Raw genomic sequence first — 21,399 nt, 5'->3', positions numbered from 1 at the left:
GAGGAATGCTATGAAAATAAGGTCATATTATTAAAAGTGTACCAACAAATTAGTAACTTAGATGAAATGGATAAATTCTTAGTAAGTTACAAACTGTAAAAACTGACTTAATAAGAAAGGTAATCTAAGTAGATTTAACAAGTAAAGAAATTGAAGTGATAATTACAAAACTTCCAACAAAGAAAAGGTCAGGCATTGATAGCTTCATTAGTGAAATCTACCAAACATTTATAGAAGAATTAATAACAATCCTTCTCAGACTTTTCCAAAAACTAGAGGAGGAGGGGACACTTCCCCATAGATTCTATGAGATCAATATGTACCCTAATACCAAAACCAGACAACACATCATAAGGAAAAACAAAAGCAGAAACTACAGTCAGTACTCTTCAGACACAAGAATTCTCAACACAATACTAGCAAACCAAATCTAGCAACATAGAAAAAGGATTATACAGCATGATGAAGTGAAATTTCTCCCAGAAATGAAAGGTTGGATTAACATTTGAAAATCCATCAGTGTAATGCACCATGTTAATAAAGGACAAAAATTTGCATAATTATCTAAATAGACTCAGAAACAAATTTTGACAAAATCTACACCTTTAAGTGAAAAAAAAAGAGAAAGCATTCAACAAAATTGGAATAGAAGTGAACTTCATTCTGATAAAAGAACGTATGAAAAATCCACAGCTAGCTATGGTGGAATGACTGAATATATTACCTCTGAGATCAAGAATGGGATAAAAATGTGCTCTCTTGTCACTTCAATGCACAACTGGATTTTCTAGGCAGGGCAATTAGACAAGAAAAATAAAAATTAAAATGGTCCAGATTGGAAAGGAAGAAGCAAAACTGTTACAGAAATGCAATGAGATCTAGATATGATCTCATATATAGAAACTCCTTAAAAATCCATAAATATCTATTAGATGTTACATATGAGTTCAAAGTTGCAGGATAAATATCAATGTATTAAAAAAACAATTGTTTCTCTATATACTAGCATAAATAAAATTATGAAAACAATTTTACCTGCAAAAATGCCTAAGTGCAACTCCTAGTATGATAAGCAATTGTTTGGTTTTGTAAGAAACTACCTTACTCTTTCCAGTGGCATACAGTATTAGCAGATTTATTTTTGGAATATCTATTACAAGCTAGGCTTATTTCAGGCTACACTTCTAGGAGCTTGAAGAAAGGCAATGCACAAAACACACAACATTCCTTTCCTCATATAGTACTCATTCTCGTTGGAGGAGATAACCAATTAACAAAATAAATAAGTGAATAAAATGTATCAGATCTTAAAAAATGCAATGCAGAAAAAAGACAAGTGCGGAGGATAAGGAAGGCTAGAATTTGGGACGCTTTTTATTGGGAGGACAAAGAAGACCTTTGGGAGAAGACACCGGTGGAAACTCATCTCATGTATTATGAAGTTTTAAAACTTCATATTTCCTGGTGCTTCAATATCCCAATGAACTTTCTGTGAGCACCCTGCCCAGGTAACCAGGTGCAGCACTGTGATAAGGCTGGTCGTGCCACAAGTTCCCCTTCTCACCCTCCCTGACTGTGACTTCATGATATTCACAGGCACCCATGAAATCCCCTCAAGCCTTTTCCTTGTATTAATGTATTCCACCCTGCCCCCCAATAAAGGCACTTGCCCACAGGTCCTCATTCTCTCTTGGCTCCTTGGAACTCCTGCCGTATGGCAGCCTGCATGTGTCTCCCCTTCCAGGACCTGTGGGTATAAAAAATCTCTTTCACTCACATGGTGTTATTCCGTGATTCTACCTGACAGATCTCCCTAAAATCCCATTTAAGTTATAAAAGTATTCCTTACAACACACCTGGGCTATTTGAAGAAATCACATTCCAGATATTCCTTAACAAGTATGAAGTTAATTCCTCAGAAAGCATAGGAGCAGGGCCCTCCTGGCCACTAGGCATTGTAGGCAGAGTGTGGAGACCCCACGATATTTTTTAGGGACCCATAAACTTTTTACTATTTAATTTCTTCTAAAATCAGAAAAAGTGAATGTATTGAATAAAGAACATTTAACAATAGGGGAGGGGGCTGGGAGAAGGTTGGATTGGGAGTTTGGGATTAGCAGATGCAAACCAGTATATAAAGAATGGATAAACAACAAGGTCCTACTGTTTAGCACACGGAACTATAGTCAATATCCTGTGATAAACCACAATGGAAAAGAATATGAAAAAGAATGTATATATGTATAACTGAGTCACTTTGCTGTACAGCAGTAATTAACACAACATTGTAATTCAACTATACTTCAATAAAAAATAAATTAAAAAAAGAACATATAACTATAAATCCAGCCTGGATTATATTCCTTTTTTTAAAGTCATAAAATATAATTTTTAATTTTTTTTATGTAGAAAGGGGCCCATGAAGACAAATGTCCCTATGCCTAGAACCGGTAGGATGCATCCTGGAAAGAAGGTGAGTGCTTGAGGGGAGTGAGGTAGAGAGAAATTCAAATAGTTGGGAGATTACTGGGAAAGAGCACAGAAGTCCTTAAGGCCATATTTACACTTGAGCTTTTAACCCTGAGCGAGATGAGAAACAATTAGAGAATTCTGAACATAAATTAACATTTTAAAAGGATCGTTATTGCTGTGCTGTAGAGAGTAGATGGTAAAGGCAAGTGGATTATTGAAGATACTGGCAAAATCAAAGTGAAATCATTCTCTGGCAGAGGTGACATGAAGTAGTCTATTATTGAATGCATTTATTCGTGTCCAACATCCAGAAATAGAAAGACTAAAACCACCAGATCACTAAAATAGTAATTAGCAAGAGTTTATTGTGTACATATAACAGTTTGTGAACTGCGAGCTCTCAAACCACCATGGGAATGAGGCTCAGAGGTATTGCTATAGGAGAGCTTATACAGTGAAAACGTAGAGGCTGCTTATTCTGTACAATGATGGGTTATAGCATTAGAGCTTCCCTAGTGATAGTGGATTGTTTAGAAGTGGACACCACTTGCCAATTTGGGGGAACAGCTTAAGTTTCATTTATGATTTTCAGAGGCATTTGCAAGAAGTCACGGAAGTTTTGTTTGTTTTGTAAAATAAGCTAAATTAAGTTTTGCTTATGTGGCCTAATTGATTTTGTCTGTTTAGCGAATTTTCAAGTCTGGCCTCTATTTTGTACTTAACTTTAACTTAAGTTAGAATTAAAAGGATTTGCTAATTGTTTGAGACTGGAGGCATAAGAGAAGGAGCATGTAGACTGATGTACTTAATTCTCCCAACCAAAAGGAAACTGGGGTCAACTACTGTCTGCCTGCTTTTAACGTCTCCAGTAAAAGGCCATAGCTTCGCTCCAAAGATTCTTATTGTTAGCATCAGCTGCTTCTTCTATATTCAGACAAGTAAATGAAGAAATGTAAACAAAAAGTGTGATAATGACTGAATAGTGACAATGATGGCCATGTAGACATTTTGGTGTTTTCTTTTCTCCAATCAGGAGACCTTTTGTATGTTAGGGTCATTTACTCTTTAGTTACCCATGATGGTGTTAGAAGCAATTGCAGTGAATACCGGATGTTGTCAGCATTAATGTCTATGCCAATGATTTTCAAACAGATAAACAGTGCCGTCACTGCAGAGGGAATGAGATTGCTGAGATGAGAAGTGCATGATGGGCGTATCCCAGAGGGAGTAGCTAGGAGACAAGGTGGTGATGGGGGAAAGGAGGAGGGTGTCATGTGGAACAGACCAGTAGAATGCCTGGTAGTATCTGAACATTTTTCTGAGGATGGGTTGGCTCCATTATAAGTAATGGCCCACTATCGGCATTTTTAATTAGGTTTTATAGTGATTCTTTGCTCTATTTCATTCTCTTGCCCTCTTGTGGGAGAAAAAAAAAAAGTATATGGTATTCAAGTCAGATTTCCAAGGGGAAGAAAAAGAAAAACAAACTCTAAAATGGAGATTGAAGTCACAACTATGGCTTCATTAACAGAATACTCAACAAACTGAACCACAAACAATATTCCGTTTTCTGTAGATAAGAACACAGACTTCTGAAAGTTAAAGTTTGCTTGAGAGTTGTTGGAAATGGGAATTTTTCCCAAGAGAGTATGAATGTACATTGTTTTCTGGTTAATAATGGAAAGCCAAGTGGAAAAAAAAAAATCCTCCAAGGGCTGACACTCTTAAGCCTAACCCAATCAGCAGGATAAGAAACTTCTATTGTCTTCCTGTAAATTGATCTGTTCTAATTATAGCTCAAAGGAATTATCAGGGAAACTCCTGGAAACAGTAATTAGTCAAAAAAGATTGAGATGCCCCATCAAATATTTTAGTTTTAAGAAGATATGTTTCATATTTGCAGCCTCCTTTGAACAAGGGGCCCCAGGTGCTGGTGATATAATGAGGGCACTTTATAATACTGGGGCATGTGGTCTCCAAATAAGACAGACTCTAGCCTCTTCTGCCTTTTATGTACATCATTTTGCCAGTTGCTGGAGTTTGCTTTAGTTTCTGGCTTCTCTGTTGACCTGATTAGCTTAACTGAGTATTTAAATTTTATTTATTCATTACTTGCTTCTGCCAATTTCCCAAAAGGATTTCAGGTGAGCTTAACTGGAAGGCCTTTCACAGAACCCTCCGCATTGTTCCTGTTTGTAATTCACAAACCATTAACAGCTCTGTATAGGATGGCCTTATCAGGCCTCTCGAGTTTTGCAGTTTATACATGGTATTTGTACTATTTAATCCTGAGATGTTCTCTCTGCATATCTATTTGTAGTTTTTTTCTTTTTCTTTTTTTTTTTTTGTGGTACGCGGGCCTCTCACTGTTGTGGCCTCTCCCGTTGCGGAGCACAGGCTCCCGACGCGCAGGCTCAGCGGCCATGGTTTCACGGGCCCAGCCGCTCCGCCGCATGTGGGATCTTCCTGGACCGGGGCACGAACCCGTGTTCCCTGCATTGGCAGGCAGACTCTCAACCACTGCGTCACCAGGGAAGCCCCTATTTGTAGTTTTGATGTTTCATTTGGATTCTTGGATTTACATGTTCCGCATATCGACATTTATTTGTTTGAATGCTCTCACTTCTCTGCTACCAGTGGGCGTGGCGCGGGGGGAGGCGGAGTCAGCGGAGGCTGTGGAGCTGGGAGGGTGGGAGACTGGGGGTGGGAGGGGCGAAAGCACGAGAGTGAGTGAGTGCGTGCGTGGCTGAGTATTTAACCGCATGAGGCAGCGAGACGCTGGGGCTTACGTCAGGTGAGCAGCGTCTCGGCGCCCGCCAGCAGCTTCTCCCGGTCCGCGGACCCAGCGACTGCTTGGTTGTGAGGATGCGGGGAAGCGAGTGTCCGGCCCCACACATGGAGGACATGGACCTGCACCCCGAGCTGCTGCAGAAGTTCACCTGCCTGGCACCACTGACGAGGACGTGCTCATCTCTGGGTTCCACCAGTTGCTTGGCTTCCAGCTCAACCCGGCCGGCTATGCCTTTTCCTGCCCATGACACCAACCGGAACTTGCAAGCAGCAGTTGGCGCCTATTACGACTAAGAGAGGCCAAACCTCAGTGTGCCTTCTGTGTTCTTTGTTGAAGGTGTCATCATAGGAGAAGGGGAGTCGATACCTCCTGATACTCAGTTTATAAAAACATGGCGGATGCAGAATTCTGGGGCAGAGGCCTGGCCTCCAGGGATTTGTTTTAAATACGCCAGAGGAGACCAATTTGGACTTGTGCACGTGGTGATGGCGAGATCGCTAGAGCCCCAAGAGGTTGCAGATGTCAACGTCCAGGTGTGCAGCCCGGGCAGAGCAGGAATGTATCAGGACAGCGGCGGATATGCGCGGCCACAGGACTCTACCATGGAGATGTCGTAGGGGTCCTTCTCGGTGCGGAGGTGGGTGGACTTTTAGGAGTAACGCAGCAGCTGTCATCTTTTGAAACGGAGTGCGACACACAGCCACATCGCAAGGTAGAAGGAAACTTCAACTCCTTTGCCTCTCCCCAAAAGAACCGACAATCAGGTGAAACAATTTAAAAGACCCTGGGGATTCCGGTTCGACTCCATCAGCAAAAACACATGGGCTCCTGTTCGTCACCACACCAAGCAAGATGGGAGTAGACCCTCACAGAACTCTGTGAATCTGTCCCCCAGCCGTCACGCAAACAGCTTGTCCATAAGGTAGGTGCCCTCGGAGAAGAGGAGAAAGGGTAGGTGGTGGGCCTTGGGATTTGTGATACCCCTTCATGGCAAACCTAGAAGCCTAGAATGTTCTTTAAGACTGCTTAGCTCTCCTGCCAATGCAACAGCACAAATATCTACCCCCCCACGTCCACGTCCTGTGGATATTATTCCATCCACGTTTGTAATTTACTGCTGTCTCTCTGCTCTGGTTTGGGTGTTGAAAGAACCAACTTCTTTACCTTTAGCATCAACAACAACAAAAAAGTCAAAATATCACTAGTCATTCTTCCAGTGTAAATGCATACTAAGTGTGGAGCCGCAACGCAGCTTTGGAATTCGTTCCTACTGTGTTTGTTTTGGTTTTGGGTGGGGTGTTTTTCCTGAGGAAAAAGACAAGCTCAATTATTTATCCTAAATGTTGTTGAGCTTATTTACCTTGTTTATTTACCTTGTGTGTGTGAGTTTCCAGTTTATTTACCTTGTTTGTGTGTCTTGCTGATATTTTCCCAGTCTGTTATGGCCCATCGACGTCCTCACTCAAAACCCGGAGCGGTCCAAGTGATATTTTGACTTTTCATGTGTGAGGAATAAGTGAGAGAATTGTTGAGTTAATCATCATTTTAAATATTCTGATTGTTCCAAGACAGACTTCTAGGTGTTGGATTTCTTGATCTGTTTCTTTCCATGCTTGCTGATTAGACAGAGCCTTCCATGCTCTGCTAAGGTGATGATGGTTCCTGGTTGTTGGTTTTGGTTGGTTGAATAAAGCCCTGATGCTGAGAGCTAAAAAAACAAAAAAAAAGTTTTTAAAATGTGTAATCTCTGTGGTCAAAATTATTTAGTACTTGAAATACCAATTTATCTTATTTGATTGGAAGTGCTTTTGGAGAAAACAGAAAAAAAAAAGTTTAGACCTTAGCACTCAAGGTAGTATCTGACATAAGTTACCAACTTTACTGAGCTTTCCTTCTGTGAATTTAGACAGGTGAAAGCTGCTGAAACTATTTGTATTCTGTAGTATACATTGTGGTTCTGAAACTTTAACGTAATTTAGAATTTCTTGCACTGCTTGTTAAAACACAGATTGCTGGTCTCGACACCAAGTGTTTTTGATTCAGTATCAGGTTTGGGTTTGGCAATTTGTTTTTCTAACAAGTTCCCAGGTGAAGGTGATACTACTGGCTTGAGAACTGCTGATGTTGTAGATTACGCCAAAGTTTAAGACAATAATTTTGCTCTTAGAAATTGTCTCTCTGTTGGAAAAAAAGGCACGAAGCCTAAATTTTGATCTCAGTATATTACTCCATGCAAGCTCTTTCCAAGGTACGTCTATTATTGGTGGCTGAAATTGTTTAACATTTAAATTCTAAATACAAAGCTGGTTACTTCTAAGACATGTATTGATACTATGTACAGAGAGAAAAAAGGCTTATTAAGACAGAATTCTGTTTACTTCATTGTGCCTGCTGTAAGAAATAGAATCATTGATTTACTGACTTTTTATGAATAAGCAATACTAGTTGAGAGTAGGTAAATTTAAAATATGGTGTAAAAAATAATATAAAACCGAATGTTTTAACTCCACACACCCAGAGGTAATAATTTTACATTTTAGCATTTAATTTGCAGATTGCATATGTGTATATTTTATATATATTTATATATAATATTATATATAACATTTACATATTATTTTAATTCTGATTTATTTTACTTGATATTACATAGTAATTACTTATAATTACATTTTCCTACCAAAATATTCTTAAATAATTTTTAGTTACAGAGAAATCAATAATATATCAAAATCCCATCTCTAAACATTAGAGTTCAGCTGTTAATATTTACGTTGTAATGAGAATTTTATCACTCTTAATTACATACTTGTTGCCTACACCTGTGAAAATATCCACCTAATGCCTCATCTCTGTCTAACCAAAACCATTTAATCCAGATCCGTCCACAGCCTGTAAAACTCTCTGTGACTTAAAACATGTTTTTTCTGGTATGATCCTCTTATCACATATGAGGTTTTTACATTCTTTCGCTAGTTAGAGTCTCTCCTACTTAAAGTAAGATCTTTATGCATACAGAGCCATGGTAGTCCTTGAGTAAATTTGTCATATTCCCACCTGTCAGTAAGCATTCAGCACATTTCTGCTCACTTGCTCTGTGACAACCTGGATATCATGTGTCTTTGGGAAAACATAGTCCCACTTAAATTTCTTCCTTCTAAATCTCCTGTTTAGGGACAGCTATGGTACCTATTACCATAAGGCCAGGGATTTTTGACGACAGATCATGGCAGAGTCTTGTCAGAAACAACTCATTTAGCAAAACTTCTGGCATGTGGCATTTATTCAGCCAGATGATTTTATACTCATGAAAAATGAGAACTTTTCTGTACTTACAATTTGATTTTTTTTTTGCTTCATCTCATTTAACTCTTGGTAAAATCCTTGTGTGTCTCATCTGTACAAACAAAACATGATTTATAGCAAATCTCTTCCAACGCAAAACTGAACATTCCCACCAGCTCCCTCTTTTAATATCCACCACATTAGACAGTGATATTCTCTGTTATCTGGCCCAGTCTCATTATAACAGCGACATTTCTTCTGGTGATTCTTGTCCTTAAGGACTTGAAATTGTCTTCAGAACTAACCTGAGAGCATCAGGATTTATTTCCCACCTTGATTCCCATCTAAGGTCTATGAAAAACAGTTCCTGAATGGTGCTTGACACATAGTAGAACAACCAATATTTGTTGAATGAGTAATTCGTTAACACTATTAAAATTTAGCAGATGTTTTACTTTTTTTACAGAAATTAACTTTCAGTTAACAGGGGGTCTGCTTGGTTTTCATGCTATAGTTTACTTATATTGATGTATTAATTTACAAATCATTTGCTTCCAAAAAGAGTTTGAAGTACAGTATATAAAATATTTGTATAAGTCCATTAAACAATAAAAGCATAATGGATTATTAAAGAGTATATTATGTTCCTCTTAAATATATTTAAAATCAAAAATAAGCTGAATTTGTCTTCCACATGCAAAATCCATAATGAATGGTGGGTGTGGGTGGTTAGAAAAAAGAGATTGACTTTAAATAAAAAATACTACTTAGTGATGATGATTATAACACATTTTAAATATAAGTCACTGTGTGCTAGCATTTATAGAATAAAAATTATGAAAAATTTAGATATATTGACGTTTCTGGGTTTAGAATACTAACAATTCTTATGTCATTAAATATATACTGTTCTTGGCAATGGGCATGAAAATATTGCCTAGGCACATGAAGTTATACCATTTTGAGAGTATAATATTCATTTCAGCATGCCAGTCTTTTTTTTTTTTTTTTTGCGGTACGCGGGCCTCTCACTGCCGCGGCCTCTCCCGTTGTGGAGCACAGGCTCCGGACGCACAGGCTCAGCGGCCATGGCTCACGGGCCCAGCCGCTCTGCGGCATGTGGGAGCCTTCCTGACCAGGGCACTAACCCGTGTCCCCTGCATCGGCAGACAGACTCCCAACCACTGCACCACCAGGGAAGCCCCAGCATGCCAGTCTTAAATGCAGGGATTAAAATAATTTTTCTTTTTCAAAGTAATAAATTTATAATTCAACTGGCTTGCATCCTCATATTTTCCCCAGTACATGCAAAAGTGTTCAAATAGATCTGAAATAACTTGACTTTCTATTTAAATTTTGGTGAGTTAATGACAGCAGGAGATTAAAAAGGAGCAAATACCTTGGGCAAGTGCCGCTGCTCTGTTGGAGTTTTGTTTTAATGGAAGTTCATTTTTTTCTACTGGAAGACTATGTGAGATTTAGAGTTTAAATATGAACCGTATAATTCATGAGTTAGCTCATGAAATAATTTGCTTTAACTGTGAGTCTCAGTTGTATATTTCTTTTTTTTCTTTTTTTAATGACATTTATTGTTCTCTTTCTAACTTTGCAAGCAATACATGTTCATTGCAGACAATAAGAAATACATAAAAACATGAAGTAAAATTAATAATCACCCATAATCCCCATCCCGCAGAGATAACCATCATTAGCATTTTAATGCATTTCTTCCCGGTATCTACATATGTTTTTATACTGTATATCTTAATTTTATTTTTCTTAACATCTTTTTTGGAGTATAATTGCTTTACAATGGTGTGTTAGTTTCTGCTTTATAACAAAGTGAATCAGCTATACATATACATATATCCCCATATCCCCTCCTCTTGCGTCTCCCTCCCACCCTTCCTATCCCACCCCTCTAGGCGGTCACAAAGCACCCAGCTGATCTCCCTGTGCTATGTGGCTGCTTCCCACTAGCTATCTATTTTACACTTGGTAGTGTATATATAAGTCCATACCACTCTTTCACTTCATCCCTGCTTACCCTTCCCCCTCCCTGTGTCCTCAAGTCCATTCTCTACGTCTGCATCTTTATTCCTGTCCTGCCCCTAGGTTCTTCAGAACCTTTTTTTTTTTTTTTGAGATTCCATGTATATGTGTTAGCATATGGTATTTGTGACTTACTTCACTCTGTATGACAGACTGTAGGTCCATCCACTTCACTACAAATAACTCAATTTCGTTTCTTTTTATGGCTAATTGAAATATAATTGACATACAATACATTGTTAGTTCCAAGTACACAACAGCATGATTCAGTATTTCTGTACACTATAAAATGATCACCATGATATGCCTAGTTATCGTCTGTCACCATACAAAGATATTACAGTTGTGTATTTCTAAATGTGCAGAAAATAAATGCCTACTTCATGGACGGTTGTCCATTTAGATTAAATAAAATCTGTCCATGAAAGATTAAATAAAATGTTACATGAAATGATTTTTCTAAATGCATAAAGGATTGTCATAGTACTTTCCCCAAATTTTATTTGTCATCTTGTCTAGTATTTCCAAGGATGGGAATGGTACTAAAACTATTCCTAAAAAATTCAAAATATTTACAAACAAGCAGAAATATTGAAGAGGCAAAACAGCACGGATTTTTTGAGGAACACCTGTAAATTGGTAAAGCTAGAGGGAAGAGACAATGAAAGGAGGTAGTCTGAACGCAACTAGAAAGATACCTTCCACTCATACCCATTGATGACTAAATGTTTCCTACCCAGACACTGCTCTTACCGACCCCATAAACTACGCTAATTTTCCCCCTACTCCTGGACTGCCATTGGGCCATCTCTCTGCCTGTGAACATGGTATTGGCTGCACCAGAATCCGTTCATTACCTAACTTTTCATTGAATCTCCACAGACAGAATTAGCCTCTCGTAATCAACACATTCTGTATGTTTTATTTTTAGAGGCCCATATCTGTGGTCACCTTTTAGATGTAAACTTGTCTAGTACAAGAACTTAATTCCTAATCATCCTCATATTTTCAAAGCATCGATCAGATTGCAAGTAGCAGATACAAGAGATATTTATTAAGCTGACTCCTAAATTTTGTAAAGTACATTTATTTAGCAAATTTTATTACTTTATATTTATTATGTTATTTAGCAAATTTTGTTATTGCTGTATCATCCAGAGGCACATACAATTACTACTGTCATTTAAAATCAGTGGGAGTGGAGGGGGATTTTGCAAGGTGTATTTGCTAATGTTCGGTACATACAGGAATTTCACAAACTAAATTCACATTATGAATATTCACATTAGGTACAGAGCATAAGCTCTAACTTGTGGACTGGGGTTACAATATTGTGGAGGAGCATTAGTAAGCTTACTTGCTTGCAGAAAAATATCACCTTCTTAACCTAACTTTTATCAGAAATAATACTGACATTTTAGTCTTGATACTTTTTTTTTTTTTTTCGGTACGCAGGCCTCTCACTGTTGTGCCCCTCCCGTCACGGAGCACAGGCTCCGGATGCGCAGGCCCAGCGGCCACGGCCCACGGGCTCATATGCTCCGCGTCACGTGGGATCCTCCCGGACGGGGGCACGAACCCACGTCCCCTGCATCGGCAGGCGGACTCTCAACTACTGCACCCCCAGGGAAGCCCTAGTTGTGATACTTTTGACTCCTCTCTTTCAGTGGGTTTTGAACTCAGAGAAGGGGTACCCTTGAACTATAGCAAGGATAACTTCAGTCAATATAGTGGCAAGAAAAGAACAATTAATTATGGTTTTTTGCTTTAGATTTATACGTTTGCCTTTTAAAAAATTTTTGTTTTATATTGGAGTATAGTAGAGTATATTTTTTTATTAGAACGATATTTATTTTTTCTTTTTCATTATAGTTTATTACAAGATATTTAATATAGTTTCTTGTGCTATACAGGGAACTTGGTATACAGGGAGAGGGAACTTGCTATACAGGGACCTTGTTGTTTATTATATTTATTTAATTTTTATTTTATATTGGAGTAGAGTTGATTAACAATGTTTTGTTAGTTTCAGGTGTACAGCAAAGTGTTTCAGTTATACACATACATGTATCTATTCTTTTTCAAATTATTTTCACATTTAGGTTATTACAGAGTATTAAGCAGAGTTCCCTGTGCTCTACAGTAGGTCCTTGTTGGTTATCTGTTTTAAATAGAGCAGTGTGTACATGTTAATCCCACACTCCCAGTCTCTCTCTCCTCCACCACCCTTCCCCGGTGCTAGCCATAAGTTCGTTCTCTAAGTCTGTGAGTCTGTTTTGTAGACAAGTTCATTTGTATCTTTTTTTTTTTTTTAGATTCCACATATAAGTGATATCATATGATATTTGTCTTTCTCTTTCTGACTTGCTTCACGTAGAATGATAATCTCCAGGTCCATTCATGTTGCTGCAAATAGAATTATTTCGTTCTTTTTTATGGCTGAGTAATAGTCCATTGTCTATATGTACAATATCTTCTTAACCTTTCCTCTGTTGATGGACATTTAGGTTGCTTCCATGTCTTGGCTAATGTAAACAGCACTGCAATGAACATTGGGGTGCATGTATCTTTTTGAACAATGGTTTTCTCCGGATATAGGCCCAGGAGTGGGATTGCTGGATCATATGGTAGCTCTGTTTTTAGTTTTTTAAGGAACCTCCATACTGTTCTCCATAGTGGCTGTATCAATTTACATTCCCACCAACAGTGCAAGAGGGTTTCCTCTTCTCTACACCCTCTCCAGCATTTATTGTTTGTAGACTTTTTGGTGATGGCCATTCTGACTGGTGTGAGGTGGTATCTCATTGTAGTTTTGATTTTCATTTCTCCAGTAATTAGTGATGTTGAACATCTTTTCTTATGCCTCTTGGCCATCTGTATGTCTTCTTTGGAGAAATGTCTATTTAGATCTTTGCTCATTTCTTGATTGGGTTGTTTGTTTTTTTGATATTGAGCTGCATGAGCTATTTGTATATTTTGGAGATTAATCCCTTGTCGGTTTCATCATTTGCAAATATTTTCTCCCATTCTGTGGGTTGTCTTTTCGTTTTGTTAATGGTTACCTTTGCTTTGCAAAAGCTTAGTTTAATTAGGTCCCATTCATTACTCTAGGAGGTGAATCCAAAAAGATATTGCTGCGATTGATGTCAGAGTGTTCTGCCTATGTTTTCCTCTAAGAGTTTTATAGTAGCCAGTCTTACATTTAGGTTTTAATCCATGTTGCATCTATTTTTGTGTATGGTGTTAGAGAATGTTCCAATTTCATTCTTTTACATGTAGCTGTCCAGTTTTCCCAGTACCAGCATTCAAGGAGACTGTCTTGTCTCCATTGTATATTCTTGCCTCCTTTGTTGTAGATTAATTGATCATAGGTGTGTGGGTTTATTTCTCGGCTTTCTATCCTGTTCCATTGATCTGTAGTGACTTGGACTCTAAATCCACAACAAGGAGCAGAGAAAACAATACTCAAAATTGGTATTTTTAGAAATATGGGGATCCTTTATATATGTCATCTGATGATATATTTACTAGTGGAACTAAGAGCTTCTTATTAGGGTATATGTGAACTTGTAGAGATGTTAAAGCTGCATGTTTATTAGCACCTATTAGTATTTGTTATTGCTAATATATCAATAGAAGAGAGCATATTTTCTGTGACTGTACTGAATCCATTCTCTGACTTTTACTTTTTAATGCTGGGAGAAAAATTAGATACTTATATTTATATGAAGTATACTGAGTCCTAATAGATTTGAGTTCACAATCCAGTTTAGCCATTGACTATCTAAAAATGGGCAAAGTAAGAGAATATCTCAGTTTTCTCATATGTTAATCTCAAATTCATTCTATCTCATAAAAAATATAATAGATAATTTATGGAAGGCATATAAACGCATTGTCTGTCACAGAAATGCTTCCTAAAATATTATTATTATTCTTGGAGTTGTGGAAATTACAAAGGATATGAATATTGGAATAATAAAGTTAAGTAGAGAAAAGAAATAAGTAACAGAGGATCGCATATGGCATGTTACCCATGTCCAAAACAAAGAATGCTAAGCAAGATGTTATGTAGACAGTAAAGAATCTGATTCAACTATAAAAATTAAGGCAAGTGAATAAAGAACATAGTTAATTTGAAATTGTATTTATGTGTAGAGAGATGGTGGACAGAACAGGATAGGAGCACATAGACTAAGTAAATCATTGCCAATGTATTAGTCCTCAGAGGAGAGGGCCAAACTAGTGCCAATCTTTGTGATTCTTTCTGTCTGTTTACCTGAGTTCCATAAAAACTACAAAAGAAATATGATTAAATTGCTATGAGAAAAAAGGATATGAAAAGTGATTGGCAAGGGAATATATAAACATATTTTTGAAAATCTATTCTTTCATAAAAGGATGCATTCAATATTATATCTAACTTATTGGTCCTGAAAAACTCTTTTCAAAAGTCTAGGGCTTCCCTGTTGGCGCAGTGGTTGAGAGTCCGCCTGCCAGTGCAGGGGACACGGGTTCACGCCCCGGTCCGGGAAGATCCCACATGCCGCAGAGCGGCTGGGCCCGTGAGCCATGGCCGCTGGGCCTGCGCGTCCGGAGCCTGTGCTCTGCAAACGGAGAGGCCACAACAGTGAGAGGCCCGTGTACCGCAAAAAAAAAAAAACTCTGTAACAAGAGAATTGCAGTTGATTGTTCATGAATGAAAAATCTATAGGCCAGTTATCTAGATGTTCAGGATCTGACCTGCTTCAGGTTCTAATGATATTTTTGGAACTTGAATGCCTAGGTCTAAAAAGTTTGAAAAGGGCACAATGTTCAGCTAAAGATACGTTCTGATAAAATGAATATATTTGAGCAATTGTAATTCATTGCTTTAAAATGGTTCTTATCTAACAAATCCTATGAATGACTGTGAACTAAAATAGAATTCCTGCCAGGAACATGATTTTATTGAACTTCTCTGTCACAACCTGTACTATTTTTTCCAAAGTATTTGACTTAGAACATTATAACATTATAGACAGATACTTTTTAGGTCAGTGAATTCTTCTTTGATTATTAAATGATAAATATATTTTAAAAGTGAATGATTACTAAAATTATTTTGGAAGGTTTTCATTTTTTAGATGCCTGCTGTCCAGGTTTTTTCATCCGTGGCACTGTTGACATTTGGGCCAGAAGTTCTTTGTTGTGGAAGGCTATTTCACTTACTGAAAGGTGTCTAGCAGCACCCCTGTCCTCAAAGCACTAAATGACAGCAGCACATACCAGATGTGACAATCAAAAATGTCTCCAGATACTGCCCAATGTTCCCTTAAGGGCAAAATTGTTTCTGTCCCTGCTGAACACCACTGCTATAGTGATTAGACTCTCAGGTAAACATTTTCAACTGTATGGGAGAAGAAAGTCCAAATACAGATGGGATTTCAGATTTCAGAAAACAGGTAGTGTAGAGTTGAAGGAACAATGTGATCGATGTTTTCTTAATTTCTGTAAACTAAGCTTCTTAAGTGACCAATTTTAGGCCAGTCCTGACCTTAAAATGGGGAATGAGGGAGAAAAGGGTTGAAGTGGCATCTGATTTTCGACGCATAATCTGTGAATTATAAGGCATTAATTTGAATCATTCACCTCTCATTCTGGGTGATATACTCACCTTGAAGGAGGAGCTGCTGAAACCTGAGATGAGATGGTCCCCTGGGAAGAAAAGATGTCCTTTGACTCTCACTACTGGCTGCTGTGGGGCCCTCCTCCTTTGCCCCAGCCAGAGAAAAATTCAGCAAAATTAATAACTTTTTTGAGTTGTTAATGGCAGAGTTTTTTAGAAGTAATAAGTAAAGCTCAGATGAAAAAATTACTTCAGAAAAAGAAAAACAAACCCTGTAAGAATTTAAAAAATATCAGATGTAGGAGAAACTCAACTTTCGGAACATTTCTTTCTTACAAAGATAAATATTGAGCACCTACAGTATGCCAGGAACTGAAAAATGTGGAATGCAGCAAAGAATAAATGAGAAAAACAATCTATTTGTAATGCATACATTTTTCAATAGAGACATACCAAAAAATAACGAAATTGTATACAGTCAGCCTTCTGTAACCTCAGGTTCCTCAACCACAGATTCAACCAACCGGATTTTGCACTAAATTTGTGATTTGCAATTTGTGATTGCAAAAAAATTGTGATTGCAAAAAAATTTGTGATTTTGCACTAAATTTGTGATTTGCAATTTGTGATTGCAAAAAATTTGCACTAGATTTGTGATTGGTGGTTTTGAGGAATCTGTGGACTTGGATCCTGAGGATATGGTGGGACAACTATGGGACTTGGGCATCTGCAGATTTTGGAATTCCTGGCGGGTCCTGGAACTGATACCCCACTGATAGCTAGGGATGACTGTGGTACCTCAGAAGGTCATACTTGCTATGTAGAGAAGGAAAAATAAGGAGTGATAGGGTAAGCCTTTACAGAGCTTTAATAAAATCACTCACTGAAGAGTTGGTATCTACACAGACACTAAAAGGAAGTGGAGGAGAACATCAGGCACCAGTCTGAGGAAACAGCAGGGGCAGAAGCTCCGAGTGGGCGTGTGCCTGGGACTCTCCAGAGAACCACAGGGAAGGCAGAATTGCTGGACTGGACAGTCTGTGAGTGAGGATAGTAGATGATTAGGTCAGAGAGGTAACCGTGTGGTGCTGTGAAGGTCATTGTAAGGATAGTGGGCTTTACTCTGAGTGAGTTGGGGAGAAATAGAAGGTTCTGAACAGAGCTTAGGCATGATCTGATTTATATCCTATAGGTTCATCCTGGCTTTTACCCTGTTGATTACAAATGGAAGATGTATCAAGGTTAGAAACAGGACTGCTCTTGATACTCAAGAGGTATAGCAAGAAACAGGTGAAGCATTAAGGAGGCTTAAACCTGAGTTGTAGCAGTGGAGGTGATGAGAAATTTATGAATTCTGGCTATACTTTGAAAGCGAAATCATTTTATTTGCTGATAGATTGGATGGAGGAATGAGAGAAAGGACACTCCAAGGTTTTTGGCTTTGGTAACTAGTAGGTGGAGTTGACATTGTGGTATTAAGGAAGATTGCAGATGGGGCATACTGTAGGAGGGAGAGGTGGTGTCTACCTTTGAATCGTATTAGAGATGCTTGCTAAACGTCCAGATGGGGTTTTCAAGGAGATTGTTCAGATGAGTCTGGATGTCAGCATATAAACACTTAAGCCAGGTCTGGATGGTATAGACGTAAGAGAGCACGTATAGATGGAGGAGGTTTTCGAGTATGGAGCCCTAGGGCCCTCCGCCATCACAGGGCAGACAGTAAGGAGGACAGCCAGAGCCTGTGGTCTCTCAGAAATCAAGTGAAGGCAGTGCCTCAGTGCCATAGGAGTGGTACACTGTTTCAAATACTGGTAATAGTTCAAATAAGATAAAGAATGAGAATTCATCTTTAGGTTTAGCATTTAGAAGTCTTTGGTGACCACACATTAACAGAATCTATGTTTTGATGCCAGCGAAAGCCTGACAAAAGTAGGTTGATAAGAGAATAAGAAGAATTTGAATACTGTGAGCACATATAATTAACTTGAGGATTTTGCTGTTAAGGAGAACAGAGGAATGGAGTAGTTGCTGAAGGAGATATGAACTAATGGGAGTGCTTTGTCAAGACAGAAAAAAAGAGTGTAATTCAATACTGATGGAAGAAACCTAGTGGACAGAAAAATTGATTATGTGGGAGAATTGTGGAATTTTGTTTGTAAGTAAATGCGGCGTGAAAGGGTGTGGACGTTCTCTGCTCATTGTTTCTATTTTACTGGTAATAATAATAACAATAATAATAATAAAGCAACTTTCTTAGTGCAGAATAAAATGTTGAATGCCTGAGGAGAGTGGAGGTAAGAATTAGTCATCTAGAAAAGGAGGAAAGTGACTGACCAGAGAAACGTAATTTTTTTTTTTTTTTTTTCCAGAGAAACGTAATATTACGAGCAGCATTAATAGTCGCATGAATATAATAGTCACAGTTCTGTATTATTCTCCAGCTACATTCAGTTTCAGGGAAACAGGCTTGGAGTAAGTGACAATTTGCATTAAAGCAAAACAAAAGGAATGGCATCATTTTCTTGACAAAGCCAGGAAGGCAAGGAAGTTAAGGGAATGTGGAAGGGAGGATTACAGTAATTGACTATGAATTTTAAAATGAGGAAAGAAAGAAGCGAGAACATGCGGCTGTCTGTTGTATACTGAGTTCAACTTTGGGGTCATATGTTCATTTTCTATTGACTACTTATATTTAATTGACTGGATCAGATTTTCTTTCTTTGTATATATATTTATTTTTATTGAACACTGGCCGCTGTTGAGACTGTGGACTCTGTTTTCTTCTTTTGAGCATCTTGATTCTTATTCACATGGCTGGCTAAACACTTTGAATTTGTGTAACCATAGGTTTATACTTTTAATGTGAATCTGTGTAAAGCTCAAGGTATTCCCTGAGCTGCGCAGGACGCACTCACCAGAGTCTATCTTCCATAATACCTGATTAAATCTTTACTTTAAGCTTTGTTAAAATCTAGTAGAGTGCGCTCTAGGAAATCCTTACTTCCATAGTAAGGATTTTCTCTTGTCTTAATTGCTTTCAGAGGAGTTAAGGAGGTTTCTCCAACCTGGCAGGAACAGAATTCATGTCCCCAAGACTGCTCTTTGTTCTAGTATCTCTGTTCTGTCGTTAACCCAGAGCAGCTACTATCAGGAAAGCCTTACAGAGTTTCCCCCTGTGCATTTAGAGCCCAGCCCTGAGCCACAGCTGTGGCCCCATTACAAACATTAATTATTAGAATCTAATTCTTGTTACTTGAGTGGGAGTAAGATTGTATTTCATTGTGGTTTTTTATAAAAAATTCATTGATTAATCTGTTTTTATTTGGGTTTTTTCTTACTGATTTTTGGGCCATAAATATTTTACATTTCATGATAATTGTCCAAACGTGAATTAATTTTTTTCATTGTCTACTTGTATTCAAATATATGAGTTAGAGTACATGTTAGAATTAATGTTCATGGATAAAGAAGAGAAATACTTCTATAAAAATAATTCTAGTCAATCAATAACCATCTGCTTTTATTTAGCTTCCTTTTGTTTTAAGTAAACATACTCTTTTTATTAAAATATTAATCTACATTTAGAGTTTAACCCTTGTGTGTTCTAGTTACTTCCAAAAACTTTTATCATTAAGTCAGGGGAACAATAAAAATAAATGGTCTAAAAATTCATTCATAGATTTTAAAGATTCATATTTAAATACTATAAAAATGCCAGTTAAAACCAACTCACCCATTATATAATTTTAGCCCTTGAAAAAATATGGATGGGGTATGTTTGAAGAGTGTGTTTTTTTTAAAAACATAGCCTCAATCAAAAATTTATCTGCCTTTATAAAAAAATTATGTGCCTTTATAATATATTAGTCTCTCTATGTCAAATAAAAAGTATTGTCCTAAAACAGATCCTAATAAATCTGAATGATTGTTTTGTTTCCCTCACCGGGTGATTGCACAGTAACTCTTCTCGTTATATTATATTGAAAGATGCAAGCTTAAAATGTAGTTTATTGTAAGCATGCATATTGATATCATCAATAATAAGCAGATAGTTCTATAACACAGTGACTTGTGACTCATTTCCCATGCAGTCAATCATGAACGTTTGAAATATGATCTCTAGACTTAGAAAAATAAAGAAAACATAATTTCTACTGATTTTCTTTCTCTCTGACTGTAACTTGTATTCATCCATCAAGTTTTTAGGTATCACAAAGCAGCTTCTGGCTAAGTTCGTGATTCCCACATCGCTGCATTATGAATGTCTTCAGGCTTCCTCATCCATTCTGTACTGTTAGAATTAGGTTTTCATAACCCTCACTTTTATGACTAATTAAAGATTTATCTAGCAAATCAGGAACAAGATAGCATTTGTCTCTCTCCCTTTCTTTCTCTCACTTTTCCCTTTTTTTCCCTTCTTCTTTCCTTTCTTATTATCCAATCTCCCACAAGGAAGTTGATTTTCCCTTTGTAGGAAGGTTAAGCTTTCCTGGATTCATTATTGTTCCTTAAAAAGTCCAAGCTTTGCAAGACTCTTGATATTCCAGGAGGATTAGATCTCTAGTCATCTGTCTAGCTAATTAATCTGAGAGAATAATAGAATAATATTAACCTGTAATAAGTGCTCTAAAGAAAAAAAAGAAAGAAGGAATAATAGAATTTATCTGTTCACAAGAAGGTCAAATGGTTACAGCCTGGTAATAAGCTCCTTCCTTAAGCCTCCAAGGTTCCAGGAAGACTGGAGGGGCCTAACCTTGCAGGTGTTTACATTTCAAGGTTCTTGGAAACCTCAATATGTCCTAAAAGACCAGACACTTGGGGATATCTGTTTTTAAAGCAATTTTGATTGTACACTAAAGGTCTGGGTTAAGGAGGCTATATTTTCAGGAACTGGCGGGCATGGCTGCCCCTTGATAAGCAGAAAAAATCGTATTTTCCTCATCTCTCACCTAACATGGTGTCCAACTCCTCAGGTAAGACAATTAGCTTGGCTCCAGATTCTGTAGATTAATGTGGTTTCCCATTTCGTGGTGGTGAAAGCCATAGTATCAACCATAAACCTTTTCCACTAAAATTAGAGATATATTGGAAAGTTACCAAGATTTTAGGGTAGCCAGATGCAATCCACAGTTAACTGTAGACAGAACAATCTCTGCTTCTTTCATCTTAGCTATAGAACCACTGCACTCTT

General features: G+C 37.7%; 1 pseudogene; it reads left to right on the top strand.

The window, feature by feature from the left end:
* Positions 1–5,367: 5,367 nt before the first annotated feature.
* Positions 5,368–16,984, top strand: LOC113618593 (uncharacterized protein C6orf106 homolog pseudogene; annotated as a pseudogene).
* Positions 16,985–21,399: the final 4,415 nt, after the last annotated feature.

The sequence above is a fragment of the Aethalodelphis obliquidens genome, unplaced genomic scaffold (genome assembly GCF_003676395.1).
Source record: "Aethalodelphis obliquidens isolate GAN/ISIS:26980383/991018 unplaced genomic scaffold, ASM367639v1 scaffold5, whole genome shotgun sequence".
Lineage (NCBI taxonomy): Eukaryota > Metazoa > Chordata > Mammalia > Artiodactyla > Delphinidae > Aethalodelphis > Aethalodelphis obliquidens.
Note: the sequence above shows the minus strand (reverse complement) of the source record. Positions and strands in the feature narration are given on the sequence as shown.